The following is a 19,901-nucleotide window of genomic DNA, read 5'->3' as shown; positions in this document are numbered from 1 at the left end:
CCGCCCCCATGCCATCTTCCCAGGAGGTGGGTAACCATCCCGCGCCAGGTCCTGTCTCCTTGGAGGCAGGAAGGGATTAAAGCCTATTAACTGCCTGTTAACAGGTAGTTAACAGGCAGAAAATAGGATTATCCCCTTTTTTCCCTCACAAGTGCGGGCTTCCCGAAGGCTCCAAAACACGCCAGCCCAGCGAGGCGAGTGCTGGGTCTGCGGGGGTCGGAGGGTGCAAAAGTGTGCTGTGACGTGCTCTGCAATCGGCTTTCCCTTAATTGGCCTGCTAAGCCTGCTGGATGGGCTTAACAAGGTCAGTCAAGGGCCCCAAATCAATGGAGGCGGGACATCGACCCAACAAACAGCAGTCCCGCCTCCAACGCACCCACATTCACAAAATTTATGAATAAATGTATTAATAGAGTTTGGAATATTTTGTGGTCTCTCTCATTTCACCTTTGTGCCCAGGAGGACACTGTGATATGACATGACACAGGGATGGTATGATGGGGATGTGGTGAGCAACGGGGATCTGGGGTTTCATTCATTCAAATCGGAGTCTGATGAGCCGGTCACGGACCGCTCGTCCGGAAGCCCATTGTCCGGCTGCCTCCTCCCTCCCTCCTGTTCCTCGTCTTCTTCCACTTTGTCTTCTTCCTCCCCATCTTCTTCCTCCTCCCTCTGCGCACACGTTCCTGTCTTCCTCGTTGCCTCCGTTCCCTCCGCTGTAGATCCTGGAGGGGCGAGGTGGACTGCCATTACAGTCCCCATTAATTTTAGCAAGTGTTGTAGGTTGAATCTTTCAAGAATAAAATTTGCACTTTTCTTCTTGCCACAACATTCCCAAAGAACCTTCAAATTGCTAAATAAAACTGTTGCAGTGTCAGGAGCTAACACACAGGCACTGAAACGTCACTAACCTGTCAGGTGCGAGTGATTGGAGCTTATCCCTTTAAGTAACATCCCTGGAGCCGGCTGTTAACTCCAAGTGGTGAGATAAATGGTGAGAAGCAATTTGGCAGATCAGGCATTCAGTGAGCTTTACACACTCACTGACATCACGATCTCCATGGCGTTGAAGCCCCCAGCAATTGCTGTTACTGGCAGCGCTACGCAGAGTCTGGATTAGATGTGCAGCGCTGGATTCGACAGGAGCTGTCGATACATTTCTCAACGCCGCATTCGGGTGGCACTAAAAGGACGAATTTTTCCCCCTAAGTCTCTGGATCTTGTTTACAGCAGAAATGTAGCTATTAAACCTTCCTGCTGCTGTTAGCTGTAGATTCACCTGAAGATCAAACCCAAGATTTCCCACATGCAGTACTGCTCAATAACTTGACATGGCCATTTAATGTACCTATTAATAATTATTACATTCTTTGAAATATATGGGGTGGAAATTAATTTTGGGCCTGAAATAGGAGGTGTGCTCTGGAGGTCCATGGCTCACATGAAGTTGAGCATTGGATCTAATCAGCATAAAGCCGGAGAGCTGTGCTCCCTGCTTCCTTGAGGAAGAAGTTGATCAGCTGCCTCCTCAGCAGCATCCCCAAAGTAGATCCTAGGGGTCCGGGGAAGTGATCAGGAGGGGGGTGATCAGGAAGTAGGGGGGCGGTTGGGAGGAAGGGAGGAGGCACCGGCCCTGGACACCTATACTATAGCCTTTACCAATATGTAGGACAAGAGTGTGCCAGTTCAAACTGACAGAGGACAAGAGAGTGCCAGTTTAAACTGAAATGCTTTATAATCTATCATTTCATCATGCCTCTTTAACTTAATTCCCCATGTCCATATGTGTGCACATTTTGGTTGCTGCTCCGGACCCGAGTTCCATCACTTCTATCTCTAACTTTTTCCTCTTTCTTCATTACCCTCCCCCAGCCTTTATGCCTCCTTTTCTTTCTCCACCGTTATGTACTCTACCCTCAGTAACCCCTATTCTCCACTACTCATCATCCTTCCTATTCTCCTGCCACCACTCAAGGTTTGACTCCTTCCTAAATAATTCCACGGCTTCCCTCTGTGCCTCTCTTGGCATACTTCAAAAGGCCCACCGAGGCACTTATCACTGTCTCCTAACGAGCAACAACCCAAATTGCCCTATCTTACTCTCTCCCCGCCCTAAGCGTCTGCTGCGAGTTAATCTCGCCAACCTCCTCCCTGTCCGTCCCTGCTCTGCCCCTCTGGACTACGCCAGTAAATTAGGTATCATCGCCCTCTCCGCATTTCCCTTTAAAATGTATGTTCAATTGTAAATAAGGGCCTTGCCATCCATGACCTTATTGTGGACAATCCAATTTGAAATCATGGCATTGACGGAGACATAGAATCTTAGAATCATAGAATGGTTACAACACAGAAGGAGGCCATTCGGCCCGTTGAGCCTGTGCCGGCTCTCTGCAAGAGCATTTCAGCTAGTCCCACTCCCCCGCCCTATCACCGTAGCCCTGCAATTTTTTTTCCTTCAGGTACTTATCCAATTCCCTTTTGAAAGTCACGATTGAGTCTGCCTCCACCACCCTTTCAGGCACTGAATTCCAGATCCTAACCACTCGCTCCGTAAAAAAGTTTTTCTTATGTCGCCTTTGGTTCTTCTGCCAATCACCTTAAATCTGTGTCCTCTGGTTCTCGACCCTTCTGCCAATGGGAACAGTTTCTCTTTATCTACTCTGTCTAGACCCCTCATGATTTTGAACATCTCTATCAAATCTCCTCTCAACCTTCTCTGCTCTAAGGAGAACAACCCCAACTTCCCCAGTCTATCCACCTAACTGAAGTCCCTCATCCCTGGAACCATTCTTGTAAATCTTTTCTGCACCCTCTCTAAGGCCTTCACATCCTTCCTAAATTGCAGTGCCCAGAATTGGACACAATACTCCAGTTGAGGCCGAACCAGTGTTTTATAAAGGTTCATCACAACTTCCTGGCTTTTGTACTCTATGCCTCTATTTATGAAGCCCAGGTTCCCATATGCTTTCTCAACCTGCCCTGCCATCTTCAACCATTTATGTACATATACCTCTGGTCTCTCTGTTCATGCACCCCCTTTAGAATTGTACCCTTTAGTTAATATTGCCTCTCCTTGTTCTACCTACCAAAATGTATCACTTTGCACTTTTCTGCGTTAAATTGCGTCTGCCATGTGTTCGCCCATTCCACCAGCCTGTTTATGTCCTCTTGACATCTATCACTATCCTCCTCACTGTTCACTATACTTCCAAGTTTTGTGTCATCTACAGATTTTGAAATTGTGCCCTGTACACCCAAGTTCAAGTCATTAATATATATCAAGATAAGCAGTGGTCCTAGAACTGACCCCGCGGATCCGACTACCGGGGTTAAACTGACTGGTCTGTAGTTGCTGGGTTCATCTTTACACCCTTTTTTGAACAAGGGTGTAACATTTGCAATTCTCCAGTCCTCTGGCACCACCGCCATATCTAAGGAGGATTGGAAGATTATGGCCAGTACCTCCGCAATTTCCACCCTTACCTCCCTCAGCATCCTAGGATGCATCCCATCTGGTCCTGGTGACTCATTTACTTTAAGTACGGCCAGCCTTTCTAGGAGCTCCTCTTTATCAATTTTTATCCCATCCAGTATCTCCTCTACCTCCTCCTTCACTATGTCTATGGCAGCATCTTCTTCCTTGGTGAAGACAGATGCAAAGTACTCATTTAGTACCTCAGCCATACCCTCTGCCTCCATGCATAGGTCTCCTTTTTGGTCCCTAATTGGCCCCACCCCTCCTCTTACTACTTATTTACTATTTATATGCCTCTGAAAGACTTTTGGATTCCCTTTTATGTTTCAACAGATGCTGAATAATTTATTTTTCAATAGGCTCCTATGCAAAATACTCACCACACACAATTGACAGAGCTCCTAATTTTCCAGTCATTATTGATTCTGAGAATTTACCCTGCTTAACCACAAAAGCAGACTGTGACCTCATATAATGAATGAGAGGCCAGCAATTAAGGATTTTGGTTGTACTTTATTCCTCCAGTTGGGTCACATTAAATCTCTGACAGAAAAAAGTGAAAATTCTTGTTGCAATGTCCATAAATCTTTGAGGAAAATAAAACAAACTCACTATAAATGCTGCAATATTTACAATCCAATCTCTTTTAACCTTTTCTCCTGTAGTGAGCTTCAGACCTCCTAATCCATATGCTCACACTTTCAAAATTAGACAGACATAAAACATTGAATTGAATCTGATTTATTACCTTCCACTAATCCAATGTCTGGGGTGAACTGATCTTACTCTGTAAGGGTTTTAAAAAAGGACTTAAAAAAACTGCAGTTGCTGTAATCTAAACTAAAGACAGAAAATGCTAGAAATATGCAGCAGGTCTGTCAGCGCTGGGCCTCATTAACATTCTGCCAGCTTGCTGCCTGCCCGAAATGGGCATCCAGAGTCAGCTTGCCGGCTTTGGGCCTACGAAGATTGGGCAGTGCGGAAATCGCCAAATCAGGTAAGTCACGGGGGTTGGGGGGGTTGGAAAGGGGGAGAGTCCAGCAGCGGCCCAAACTTTCATTGTGGGGCCCAGAGGACTACTTCCACTCATCCGGCCCCACAAAAATAAGTTTTAAACTTACCTAACGGGCTCCTCTGGGTGTCCACCAGGTTTTTCTAAGCAGAGCGTCTGCGGCAGGCGTATAACTCAGTATGCAGTTAAAATTGCATCATGGCCTTTGATAACGTAGGACCCGATTTATTCATGAGGCTCCCACCTGACTCAGGCAGGAGCCTGAACCATCTAAGGAAACGACAGCGTTAAAAGGCCACATGGCAAGATTGTAACTCCTAGTTTAACTGGGCAGAAGTAGTTAAGGTTTCCCCTAAAGAGTCACCTGCCCGCAAACTGCTGCTGCTGCAATCAAAGGAAAAACTGACATGCACAGCTAAACTATCTGCTGCATTTGGACAGAGACTCCCACATCAGGTATTCATGTGGACAGAGACTCCCACATCAGGTATTCATTTGGACAGAGACTCCCACATCAGGTATTCATCTGGACAGAGACTCCCACATCAGGTATTCATGTGGACAGAGACTCCCACATCAGGTATTCATTTGGACAGAGACTCCCACATCAGGTATTCATTTGGACAGAGACTCCCACATCAGGTATTCATGTGGACAGAGACTCCCACATCAGGTATTCATGTGGACAGAGACTCCCACATCAGGTATTCATTTGGACAGAGACTCCCACATCAGGTATTCACGTGGACAGAGACTCCCACATCAGGTATTCATGTGGACAGAGACTCCCACATCAGGTATTCATGTGGACAGAGGCTCCCACATCAGGTATTCATGTGGACAGAGACTCCCACATCAGGTATTCATGTGGACAGAGACTCCCACATCAGGTATTCATGTGGACAGAGACTCCCACATCAGGTATTCATTTGGACAGAGATTCCCACATCAGGTATTCATTTGGACAGAGACTCCCACATCAGGTATTCATGTGGACAGAGACTCCCACATCAGGTATTCATGTGGACAGAGACTCCCACATCAGGTATTCACGTGGACAGAGACTCCCACATCAGGTATTCACGTGGACAGAGACTCCCACATCAGGTATTCACGTGGACAGAGACTCCCACATCAGGTATTCATGTGGACAGAGACTCCCACATCAGGTATTCATGTGGACAGAGACTCCCACATCAGGTATTCATTTGGACAGAGACTCCCACATCAGGTATTCATGTGGACAGAGACTCCCACATCAGGTATTCATGTGGACAGAGACTCCCACATCAGGTATTCATGTGGACAGAGACTCCCACATCAGGTATTCATGTGGACAGAGACTCCCACATCAGGTATTCACGTGGACAGAGACTCCCACATCAGGTATTCATGTGGACAGAGACTCCCACATCAGGTATTCATGTGGACAGAGACTCCCACATCAGGTATTCATGTGGACAGAGACTCCCACATCAGGTATTCATTTGGACAGAGACTCCCACATCAGGTATTCATTTGGACAGAGACTCCCACATCAGGTATTCACGTGGACAGAGACTCCCACATCAGGTATTCATGTGGACAGAGACTCCCACATCAGGTATTCATTTGGACAGAGACTCCCACATCAGGTATTCATTTGGACAGAGACTCCCACATCAGGTATTCATGTGGACAGAGACTCCCACATCAGGTATTCATCTGGACAGAGACTCCCACATCAGGTATTCATGTGGACAGAGACTCCCACATCAGGTATTCATTTGGACAGAGACTCCCACATCAGGTATTCATGTGGACAGAGACTCCCACATCAGGTATTCATGTGGACAGAGACTCCCACATCAGGTATTCACATGGACAGAGACTCCCACATCAGGTATTCACGTGGACAGAGACTCCCACATCAGGTATTCATGTGGACAGAGACTCCCACATCAGGTATTCATGTGGACAGAGACTCCCACATCAGGTATTCATGTGGACAGAGACTCCCACATCAGGTATTCACGTGGACAGAGACTCCCACATCAGGTATTCACGTGGACAGAGACTCCCACATCAGGTATTCATTTGGACAGAGACTCCCACATCAGGTATTCACATGGACAGAGACTCCCACATCAGGTATTCACGTGGACAGAGACTCCCACATCAGGTATTCATTTGGACAGAGACTCCCACATCAGGTATTCATGTGGACAGAGACTCCCACATCAGGTATTCATGTGGACAGAGACTCCCACATCAGGTATTCATTTGGACAGAGACTCCCACATCAGGTATTCATGTGGACAGAGACTCCCACATCAGGTATTCATGTGGACAGAGACTCCCACATCAGGTATTCATGTGGACAGAGACTCCCACATCAGGTATTCACGTGGACAGAGACTCCCACATCAGGTATTCATTTGGACAGAGACTCCCACATCAGGTATTCATTTGGACAGAGACTCCCACATCAGGTATTCATGTGGACAGAGACTCCCACATCAGGTATTCATCTGGACAGAGACTCCCACATCAGGTATTCACATGGACAGAGACTCCCACATCAGGTATTCACATGGACAGAGACTCCCACAGCAGGTATTCATGTGGACAGAGACTCCCACATCAGGTATTCATTTGGACAGAGACTCCCACATCAGGTATTCATGTGGACAGAGACTCCCACATCAGGTATTCATGTGGACAGAGACTCCCACATCAGGTATTCACGTGGACAGAGACTCCCACATCAGGTATTCATGTGGACAGAAACTCCCACATCAGGTATTCACATGGACAGAGACTCCCACATCAGGTATTCATGTGGACAGAGACTCCCACATCAGGTATTCATTTGGACAGAGACTCCCACATCAGGTATTCATGTGGACAGAGACTCCCACATCAGGTATTCATGTGGACAGAGACTCCCACATCAGGTATTCATGTGGACAGAGACTCCCACATCAGGTATTCATGTGGACAGAGACTCCCACATCAGGTATTCACGTGGACAGAGACTCCCACATCAGGTATTCGTGTGGACAGAGACTCCCACATCAGGTATTCATGTGGACAGAGACTCCCACATCAGGTATTCATGTGGACAGAGACTCCCACATCAGGTATTCATTTGGACAGAGACTCCCACATCAGGTATTCATTTGGACAGAGACTCCCACATCAGGTATTCACGTGGACAGAGACTCCCACATCAGGTATTCATGTGGACAGAGACTCCCACATCAGGTATTCATTTGGACAGAGACTCCCACATCAGGTATTCATTTGGACAGAGACTCCCACATCAGGTATTCATGTGGACAGAGACTCCCACATCAGGTATTCATCTGGACAGAGACTCCCACATCAGGTATTCATGTGGACAGAGACTCCCACATCAGGTATTCATTTGGACAGAGACTCCCACATCAGGTATTCATGTGGACAGAGACTCCCACATCAGGTATTCATGTGGACAGAGACTCCCACATCAGGTATTCACATGGACAGAGACTCCCACATCAGGTATTCACGTGGACAGAGACTCCCACATCAGGTATTCATGTGGACAGAGACTCCCACATCAGGTATTCATGTGGACAGAGACTCCCACATCAGGTATTCATGTGGACAGAGACTCCCACATCAGGTATTCACGTGGACAGAGACTCCCACATCAGGTATTCATTTGGACAGAGACTCCCACATCAGGTATTCACATGGACAGAGACTCCCACATCAGGTATTCACGTGGACAGAGACTCCCACATCAAGTATTCATTTGGACAGAGACTCCCACATCAGGTATTCATGTGGACAGAGACTCCCACATCAGGTATTCATGTGGACAGAGACTCCCACATCAGGTATTCATTTGGACAGAGACTCCCACATCAGGTATTCATTTGGACAGAGACTCCCACATCAGGTATTCATGTGGACAGAGACTCCCACATCAGGTATTCATGTGGACAGAGACTCCCACATCAGGTATTCATGTGGACAGAGACTCCCACATCAGGTATTCATGTGGACAGAGACTCCCACATCAGGTATTCATTTGGACAGAGACTCCCACATCAGGTATTCACGTGGACAGAGACTCCCACATCAGGTATTCACGTGGACAGAGACTCCCACATCAGGTATTCATTTGGACAGAGACTCCCACATCAGGTATTCATTTGGACAGAGACTCCCACATCAGGTATTCATGTGGACAGAGACTCCCACATCAGGTATTCATCTGGACAGAGACTCCCACATCAGGTATTCACATGGACAGAGACTCCCACATCAGGTATTCACATGGACAGAGACTCCCACATCAGGTATTCATGTGGACAGAGACTCCCACATCAGGTATTCATTTGGACAGAGACTCCCACATCAGGTATTCATGTGGACAGAGACTCCCACATCAGGTATTCACGTGGACAGAGACTCCCACATCAGGTATTCACGTGGACAGAGACTCCCACATCAGGTATTCACGTGGACAGAGACTCCCACATCAGGTATTCACGTGGACAGAGACTCCCACATCAGGTATTCATTTGGACAGAGACTCCCACATCAGGTATTCACGTGGACAGAGACTCCCACATCAGGTATTCATGTGGACAGAGACTCCCACATCAGGTATTCATTTGGACAGAGACTCCCACATCAGGTATTCATTTGGACAGAGACTCCCACATCAGGTATTCATGTGGACAGAGACTCCCACATCAGGTATTCATCTGGACAGAGACTCCCACATCAGGTATTCATGTGGACAGAGACTCCCACATCAGGTATTCATTTGGACAGAGACTCCCACATCAGGTATTCATGTGGACAGAGACTCCCACATCAGGTATTCATGTGGACAGAGACTCCCACATCAGGTATTCACATGGACAGAGACTCCCACATCAGGTATTCATGTGGACAGAGACTCCCACATCAGGTATTCATGTGGACAGAGACTCCCACATCAGGTATTCACGTGGACAGAGACTCCCACATCAGGTATTCATTTGGACAGAGACTCCCACATCAGGTATTCACATGGACAGAGACTCCCACATCAGGTATTCACGTGGACAGAGACTCCCACATCAGGTATTCATTTGGACAGAGACTCCCACATCAGGTATTCATGTGGACAGAGACTCCCACATCAGGTATTCATGTGGACAGAGACTCCCACATCAGGTATTCATTTGGACAGAGACTCCCACATCAGGTATTCATTTGGACAGAGACTCCCACATCAGGTATTCATGTGGACAGAGACTCCCACATCAGGTATTCATGTGGACAGAGACTCCCACATCAGGTATTCATGTGGACAGAGACTCCCACATCAGGTATTCATGTGGACAGAGACTCCCACATCAGGTATTCATTTGGACAGAGACTCCCACATCAGGTATTCACGTGGACAGAGACTCCCACATCAGGTATTCACGTGGACAGAGACTCCCACATCAGGTATTCATTTGGACAGAGACTCCCACATCAGGTATTCATTTGGACAGAGACTCCCACATCAGGTATTCATGTGGACAGAGACTCCCACATCAGGTATTCATCTGGACAGAGACTCCCACATCAGGTATTCACATGGACAGAGACTCCCACATCAGGTATTCACATGGACAGAGACTCCCACATCAGGTATTCATGTGGACAGAGACTCCCACATCAGGTATTCATTTGGACAGAGACTCCCACATCAGGTATTCATGTGGACAGAGACTCCCACATCAGGTATTCATGTGGACAGAGACTCCCACATCAGGTATTCACGTGGACAGAGACTCCCACATCAGGTATTCATGTGGACAGAGACTCCCACATCAGGTATTCATTTGGACAGAGACTCCCACATCAGGTATTCATTTGGACAGAGACTCCCACATCAGGTATTCATGTGGACAGAGACTCCCACATCAGGTATTCATTTGGACAGAGACTCCCACATCAGGTATTCATTTGGACAGAGACTCCCACATCAGGTATTCATGTGGACAGAGACTCCCACATCAGGTATTCATGTGGACAGAGACTCCCACATCAGGTATTCATGTGGACAGAGACTCCCACATCAGGTATTCATGTGGACAGAGACTCCCACATCAGGTATTCATCTGGACAGAGACTCCCACATCAGGTATTCATGTGGACAGAGACTCCCACATCAGGTATTCATGTGGACAGAGACTCCCACATCAGGTATTCATGTGGACAGAGACTCCCACATCAGGTATTCATTTGGACAGAGACTCCCACATCAGGTATTCATCTGGACAGAGACTCCCACATCAGGTATTCATTTGGACAGAGACTCCCACATCAGGTATTCATTTGGACAGAGACTCCCACATCAGGTATTCATTTGGACAGAGACTCCCACATCAGGTATTCATGTGGACAGAGACTCCCACATCAGGTATTCATTTGGACAGAGACTCCCACATCAGGTATTCATCTGGACAGAGACTCCCACATCAGGTATTCATGTGGACAGAGACTCCCACATCAGGTATTCATTTGGACAGAGACTCCCACATCAGGTATTCACGTGGACAGAGACTCCCACATCAGGTATTCATTTGGACAGAGACTCCCACATCAGGTATTCATCTGGACAGAGACTCCCACATCAGGTATTCATTTGGCAACCACAAGATAGGAGAAAAGCTGTCGACCAGGAATTTCATTATGAAATGCAAGAGATATAAAATTTCCATTTTAAAGTAATAAAAATAGCCATCGAAGCGTAATACCATCTGGTGATAGATAAGAGTACCTTCAGACATCTTGGGGGTGATTTGGCGCCCAGTTTCCCAGCAGGAATGGGGCAGTGACATGACTAAAACATGTACAGCTGTGCTCCCGCTATCTTCAACTCACTGGAATTTTCTGGGGGCTACCTGTAGTGGCACCACAAATCCCGGCCAGAATGGAAATGAATGAGTAATTCCCCCATCAATCACACTGCTCTGCTGTAAGTGACTTGGATTGATTTAAGCACATCATTTGTATTATGTAACTATCCTCCACTCATTGCATTTTGCTGGAGAGAAAACCCTGTTTTTATCAGGAGACTTTGCTGTAGTTTCGGTCATGAGTTCTGTTTGCTTTTTAAATAGACTGTGTTTGCTGTTTTCTGAGTAAATATACTTTGTAAGCTGTAAAATAGACGCTGCTGTAAGTCCTGCCGTAAGTTCCACCCCACCTCTAACTCATTGGCGGACACAGTGGTGTTAATACTCACTTAATTTTCTGGAGGAACATTTTAGTTATCCAACTTGCAGCACCAAATCCCATGGAATTCAAGACTTTGCTTACACTATCAAGATCACATAACCATTGAGTAAGAAATCTGACTGCACTTCATTTTACTTTTCAACATAAAACTGAATTTCTTTGAAAAAAATCTAAGACTGTTTTGCAGTGATATCAATACATCCTACACTGCAGGACTTCTTTTCTATGCTACAATGATAGCAATACTGTTTCAACCTTGGTTTAGGGTAGGCCTTTATGATGAGGAGCATCAGGCTGAATTTGTTGATAACAAATTGATGCATTAAATCCCTAGTACTCTAGTAAAGTGGTAGATGAATGGATAGGCAGCCTAGTGGTAGTGGTACTTCCTTTTGATGTGTGGAATGCAGCTCAAAGTGGAGGTGGCTCTAATTCATCATCCTGAGCACTGGTGACAACACTCTGTAAGATTACAGAGCCTCATCTATAGTAAGGAGCATTGCTGAGGCCCATCACCATTTTGAGTTGCAATCTAGGTTTAACCTTTGGAATTGGGTATACCTGGTGTCAGTATTGAAGATGGGGATGTTCTCTCACAACATGGACAATAATGTTCATGAATACCAACTCACAAACACAGTCCTCTGTCAGAATATGATGAGCATGTGCTGCTATGCTGTGGAGAAATCCAGCTGGTAACATTACACTCGGTTAGTAGCAAAATTCTGTTCCATTATTTTGGAAAAGAGGACTGTTTGGCAACTGAAGATTTCAGCTAATACTTCCCATCTGGATTATTTTTATTGGTGCTATAACAACCAAGGAGAGGAGCTTCCCCAGCAACATTAACCAGCATTAGAAATACAGAAAAGCAAATCACAGAGACAATCAGGTGACCTAAATTGTGACAAAAGTGGATGATAAAAAGTGGATGCACCATTTAGTTTTCCGAAAAATAAAAATGTTGGTTTGTTTTGTTCTGTGGGATATATATTTAAGCAATGAGCAAACCTGATGGTACAGGCCATCATAATGTCAGAGACTGGCTAGTTAAACAAAAATTTCTATTCATTTTGTTCCATGTTTCACAGGTTTTTAAATGTAATTTTATCATTTATTTTTAATATCTTTGAGATTACATGAAGTTCTAGTGATGCATCTACCTGCTGTTCCATGCATATTTCTATGTCATTTGTAGCAAAGGTAGAACGGAGGCAATGTTGGAGAGCAGTAGGAATGGCAGGAGAAGAGGATTGGTGAAAAAAAAAGAGGAGAAATTGGGGCCGAGAGCAACAGGCCCAAAGGTCCATGTGGGCAGTTTGCAGCAAAAGGACTCTGGGGCTGAAGTTTGTATTTTGCAAGGGATGTCACATAGAGTTCCATAGGCCTGGATATTAATAGGGGCGAGTTGCATAGGCGGGGGTGGCGGGGGGGAGGTGAATGGGGTGAACGGTTTCCCACATGCTGTGGAGTTTTAACTCCACAGTGTGAATCTTTTCTCCTTGACAGGTGCCCCGCCTGGAGGTCAGCCTGATTGATCAACTTAGCTTCCATTTGGGTGGGGAGGCCTCCAGATCAGGCCGCAGGAGCAGGTAGGTCCGATCCCCAATCCCGGGGAGTGTTTAATCCCCGATCCTGGGGAGGTCTGATCCCGGGGGGCGGTTTGATCCCCAACCCCAGGGGGGCCAATCCCGGGATGCAGGAAGGATGTTTCAGATGGCCAGGGAGTCCAGAACCAGGGGTCATAGTCTAAGGATAAGGGGTAAGCCATTTAGGACTGAAATGAGGAGGAATTTCTTCACCTAGAGAGTGGTGAACCTGTGGAATTTGCTGCCACAGAGGGCGGTGGAGGCCAGTTCATTAAATATATTCAAGAAAGAGTTGGATATATTTCTTGAGGCTAAAGGGATCAAGGGATATGGGGAGAAGGCAGGGACAGGGTACTGAATTTGGATGATCAGCCATGATCTCATTGAATGGCGGAGCAGGCTCGAAGGGCCGAATGGCCTACTCCTGCTCCTATCTTCTACGTTTCTATGTTTCTATCCTTGTCCTTTTCCATAACTACCTTAAATCTAACAGAATTATGGTCACTGGCACCAAAATGCTCCCCCACTGATACACCTTCTACCTGCCCAGCTTCATTCCCTAAAACGAAGTCCAGAACCACCCCCTCCCTTGTTGGGCTTGCTACATACTGTTATGTTCATTAATAACTAGACATTCTTATTATGAACAGCTAGCTTCTAGCTAGGCATTTATTCAGTACACGTTCTCTAGGTACAGCATCTGTAGAGATTCAGCATGTGTGCCTCTGTGTGCAGGCTTCCATCTTGACTACTGCCTTCTGGGTAGCCTCATGCATCTTGGGTAGTGTAGTCTTAAACACATACAACTAAATATACAGCTCTATACAGCTCTACGGCTCCATCTAGTGTACCACTCCAGAATGACATGTTATTGATCATTACATCCCCCTTTCTTTGAGGTTAACAAAATCAATATCAATCAACTTTCAAGAGAAACGATAAAGATGATATCAGTAACACTTTTGTTAGTGCTCTATAAACATAAACATTTTCACAACAGTCAATACATTTTCAATATAGTTTTTTTTTGTACTCGAAGATTAAGTCTATCAGGCTTTTTTACTACACGTGTGGGTCTTCTCAGCACGCGTAAGTCTGATGTGTTTTCATGAGATTGTTCTGGTGGTGAATGACAAGATTCAGTTGCGGCATTGTCATCAATCTGCTCTTGGATAGTTTCTTGTGTTTTCAGGAGGGAACGGCGGTTCCTCCTGAGAATCTGTCCTTCCTCAGTTCTAAGAGTGTATGACCTTGGTTCTACTTCCTCAAGAACTGTAGCTTTCCTGTTCCATGCATCTGGATCCTCAATTCTGACAACATCATCCCTTGTCAATGGTTTTAGAGTTTTGGATGACTTGTCATAGTATGATTTCTGTTTCAGCTTTAACAGTTGAAGTCTCTGTCTCAGTTCCTTACTTTGCTGTTCTTTTGCACAGCAGGGTAGCGTGGTGCGCAACTTGTGACCCATTAGTAGTTCAGCAGGTGAAGAACCACAGTCTAAAGGTGAGGCTCGGTAGCTCAGCAGGGCGAGATAAGGATCAGGCTTGCTTTCTGTCGCTTATCCCAGTTAATATTGGGGTAGTTGAAATCCCTTACTATTACTGCCCTATAGTTTTTGCACTTCTCAGAAATTTGTCTACATATTTGCTCTTCTATCTCCCTCTCACAGTTTGGGGGTCTGTAGTACACGCCCAGCAGTGTGATCACCCCTTTTTTGTTTTTCAATTCAACCCAAATGGCCTCGTTTGATGATCCCTCCAACATATCATCCCTCCTCACAGCTGTAATAGTTTCTTTAATCAATACCACAACCCCTCCTCCCTTTTTACCTCACTCTCTATCCCATCTGAAAATCCTGTAACCAGGAATGTTCAGCTGCCACACCTGCCCCTCTTTCAGCCACGTCTCTGTAATAGCTATAATATCATAGTCCCAAGTATCTACCTGTGCCCTCAGCTTATCTGCCTTGTTTGCTATACTCCTGATATACCTATCAATTCATCCAATGAAAAGCGACGAGTTAAGAAAGTAACTATAGGTTTTTATTGGCTAAATAACAGAGCCCACCCTCGTGGGTGATCGGATACAACAAGGAGGAATGCCAGCCAGTCGACTACCTTTATACCTGGGCAGGTAGGTGGAGTCATGGGCGGAGTCAGCAGTGGTCAGCCCAGGTATAGCAGCGTGACAAGAGGCGACCTCGTATAGTGATACAACAGTGTGAACAGTGATAACCATAGAGTAACGATATAACAGTGATAACTATAGTGTAACGATAGTGAACGATAAAAGTGGTTTACCACATTCACCCCTTGTTTAGATTTGAGTCCAGCGGGGTGAAGTGTACTACCAGTTCTGGTATGTCAGTCTGTCCGGAGGCCTCGTAAGCCTTTCTGATCGTCGCAGCGGCGGTGTTGCATTATCCGGTGTTAATGCTGGTGTCTGCGTGGTCAGCGAAGGCTCGTGGGGTTCCGGCATGCCGTCTACCTGGTCTGGAATTGGGGGGGTGGTGGGGGGGGGTGAAGGTGGTGTCTCCGGAGTGCCCGAGGGTGCGAGGTCTCGTAAGGAGACTGTGTCCTCCCGCCCGTCTGGGTATGCCACATAGGCGTACTGGGGGTTGGCGTGCAGGAGGTCCACCCTCTCGACCAGGGGGTCCGTTTTATGGGCCCTCACGTGCTTTCGCAGCAAGACGGGCCCCGGAGAGGTCAGCCAGGTTGGTAGCGTGGTTCCCGTAGTCGACTTCCTGGGGAAAGCAAACATTCGTTCATGGGGGGTGGCATTGATGGCAGTGCAAAGTAGTGACCGGGTGGAATGCAGTGCTGCCGGGAGGATTTCCTGCCAGCGGGAGGTTGGGAGGCCCTTAGACTTTAAGGCTAAGAGGACGGCCTTCCATACCATCGCGTTCTCTCTTTCTACCTGGCCGTTCCCTCGGGGGTTGTAGCTGGTGGTCCTGCTTGCAGCAATACCTCTCGCTAGTAGGAACTGACGGAGTTCCTCGCTCATGAAGGAGGAGCCCCGGTCACTACGTATATAGTTTGGGAACCCGAACAAGGCGAAGAGGTCGTTCAGGCATTTAATGACCGTGGTACTGGTCATGTCTGGGCAGGGGAAGGCAAAGGGGAAACGGGAGTACTCATCAACAATGTTGAGGAAGTACACATTACGGTCAGAGGACGGGAGGGGCCCCTTAAAGTCGATGCTCAGGCGCTCGAAGGGGCGGGTGGCCTTGATCAGGTTGCGGGCCTTAATGAAGTGGTAAAGTCTGGTGACCCCGGGGTGGCAGAGGTCGTTGTGGAGGGTCTGAAGTCTATCACTTTGCGCGCTGGCGCATGTAATTCATGACAGAGCATCGGGGGGTTCGTTCAGCTTACCTGGCCGGTACAAGATATCATAATCGTAGGTGGAGAGCTCGATTCTCCACCTCAAGATCTTGTCATTCTTGATTTTGCCCCTCAGCTTGTTATTAAACATAAAAGCGACCGAACGTTGGTCGGTAAGGAGGGTAAATCGTTTGCCTGCCAGGTAGTGCCTCCAGCGTCGTACCGCCTCCACAATTGCCTGGGCCTCCTTCTCGACCGACGAGTGTCGGATCTCAGGGCCCTGTAGGGTCCTTGAGAAGAAGGCCACCGGTCTCCCCTCCTGGTTAAGGGTGGCGGCTAGGGCGAAGTCGGATGCATCGCTCTCGACTTGGAAGGGGATGGACTCATCCACTGCGTGCATAGTGGCCTTGGCAATGTCTCCCTTAATGAGGGAGAAGGCTGCGCACGCTTCCTCCATAAGGGGGAAGGATGTGGACTTCATGAGGGGTCTGGCTTTGTCCGCATAATTGGGCACCCATTGGGCATAGTAGGCGAATAGCCCCAGGGTTCTCTTCAGTGCCTTTGGACAGTGGGGGAGGGGTAGCTCCATGAGGGGGCGCATTCTTTCGGGGTCGGGGCCGATGACTCCGTTCTCTACTACACAGCCGAGGATGGCAAGGCGCGAGGTGTTAAACACACATTTATCCTTATTGTAGGTGAGGTTCAGCCGTTGGGCCGTACGGAGGAATCTCTCCAGATTAACATCGTGGTCCTGCCAGTCGCGGCCGCAGATGGTGACGTTATCTAGATAGGGGAACGTGGCGTGCAGCCCGTTCTGGTCAACCATCCGGTCCATCTCCCTTTGGAAGACCGAAACCCCGTTGGTGACGCCGAAGGGAACCCTAAGGAAGTGGTAGAGGCGGCCGTTCGCCTCGAAGGCTGTATACTGGCGGTCCTCAGGGCGGATAGGGAATTGGTGATAGGCCGACTTAAGGTCGATGGTGGAGAATACCCGGTACTGCGCAATCTGATTGACCATATCAGATATGCGGGGAAGCGGGTATGCGTCCAGCTGGGTGTACCTGTTTATGGTCTGGCTGTAGTCGATGACCAGGTGGTTTTTATTGCCGGTCTTAACGACCACGACCTGGGCACGCCAGGGGCTGGTGCTCCCCTCGATGATGCCCTCCTTCAGGAGACGCTGCACCTCAGAGCTAATGAAAGCTCTGTCCCCGGCGCTGTACCGCCTGCTCTTGGTAACGACGGGTTTGCAGTCGGGGGTGAGGTTAGCGAACAGGGAAGGTGGCGGGACCTTGAGGGTGGATAGGCCGCAGGTGTTACGCGGTGGGCGGTTTAAAATCTGCTGGTTGTCGACTGTGAGTGGGGGGAGGGGTCCGCCGTATGCTAGCGTGACGCTTTGGAGATGGGATTGGAAGTCTAGGCCTAGTAGGACGGCAGCGCATAGTTGGGGCAGGACGAGGAGTTTAAAATTTTTATACTCCGTACCCTTAACCGACAGGGTCACAACACAGTAGCCGCTGATGCCTGTGGCGTGTGACCTCGATGCCATCGAGATCCGGTTGCGCGTTGGCAGGACAGGGAGGGAGTAGTGGCTCACCGTGTCTGGGTGGATGAAGCTCTCCGTGCTTCCGCTGTCGAACAGGCAGGTCGTGGCGTGGCCGTTTACTTTGATGTCCATCATCGACTTGGACAGGTGATGCGGGCGGGCCTGGTCCAGTGTGACGGAGGCTAGTGTATAGCTGAGCGAGTTGTTGTAGTCTGCGGTTGAGGCGGTAGTCGGGTCTAGAGGCACGGTGGCGGTCGGGCGTGGTGGGTAAAATGGCGTCTCCCACGAGGTTGGACAAAATGGCGGAGGAGATGGCTGCCCCCATAACTCACATGAGGCACTGCTGGTGTCGGTTGCCTGTATCAAAGATGGCCGCCCCCATGACTCACATGTGGGGATGCTGGCCTCTGTTGCCTTGAAGGAAGATGGCCGCCCCCACAGCTCGCATGAGGCACTGCTGGCCTCTGATGATCCACCTCTGCAGGCCTTAGCGAAGTGGCCTTTCTTCATGCAGGTTGAGCAGGTAGAGTTCCTGGCTGGGCAGCGCGACCTCGGGTGTTTCGCCTGGCCGCAGAAGAAGCAGCCGGCGGCTCGATCGCGGGGGTCCGATGTCGGAGCCGGTACCGGGGGTGGCGGTCTCGATCGGGTCCGGGACGCCGACGCTGAGGTAGGTCCCAGGGGGGTTGCTGCGGGGGGTATCGCGGTCGGGGTCGGTCCCAAGTCCCAGGGTCGCGAGTTACAGTACCTTGAGTATGCCTCGAGGTCCCGATGGGCCATCTCTAGAGAGAGAGCGAGGGCTGCAGCTTTGTCCAGGTCGAGGTCCCTTGCTTCCAGTAGTCTTTGCCGTGAGTAGTCGGACCGCAGGCCTTTCACGAAGGCATCGCGGACATTGTCTTCAGTATTTTCTGCCGCCATTACCGCTTTAAAGTTACAGTCTCTGCCGAGTGCTTGTAGCACCTGTAAAAATTCCTCCACGGGCTCTCCTGGCTGTTGTGGGCGGGATCTTGGGAGGTGTCTGGCATACATGGAATTTACCGGGGTTTGGTACTGTCTTTTCAGCCGGTTGATGGCGTCCTCGTATGTTTTAAGGTCCCGGATGAGTGCGAATACTTTAGGGCTCACTTGGGCGTTCTGAACTCTTAGCATGGATTTCTGAGGCACGCCGGATTCTCCCAGGTAGGCTTCGAAGCAGCTCAGCCAGTGTTCGAAGTCGAGGGCTGAGTTTGCTGCCTGTGGGTTTAGATCCAGGTACGGTGGTCTGAGCGCTCGCAGCCAGGCCGGCTGCTGTGGCTGTTGTAGCTGGGCGTCTGGCTGGTCGCTTGGCTGGTCGTTTGACTGCTCAGGTGTCGACATTTTAAAATTTAGCCAATAAAATTGATATACCTATCAATTCATCCAATGAAAAGCGACGAGTTAAGAAAGTAACTATAGGTTTTTATTGGCTAAATAACAGAGCCCACCCTCGTGGGTGATCGGATACAACAAGGAGGAATGCCAGCCAGTCGACTACCTTTATACCTGGGCAGGTAGGTGGAGTCATGGGCGGAGTCAGCAGTGGTCAGTCCAGGTATAGCAGCGTGACAAGAGGCGACCTCGTACAGTGATACAACAGTGTGAACAGTGATAACCATAGAGTAACGATATAACGGTGATAACTATAGTGTAACGATAGTGAACGATAAAAGTGGTTTACCACAAC

This window comes from Somniosus microcephalus, chromosome 5 (assembly GCF_052327205.1).
Source record: "Somniosus microcephalus isolate GS21.2 chromosome 5, FLI_Smic_1.0, whole genome shotgun sequence".
In the NCBI taxonomy this organism is placed as follows: Eukaryota; Metazoa; Chordata; class Chondrichthyes; order Squaliformes; family Somniosidae; genus Somniosus; species Somniosus microcephalus.
The sequence above is the reverse complement of the archived record's forward strand: the minus strand, read 5'-3'. Positions refer to the sequence as shown.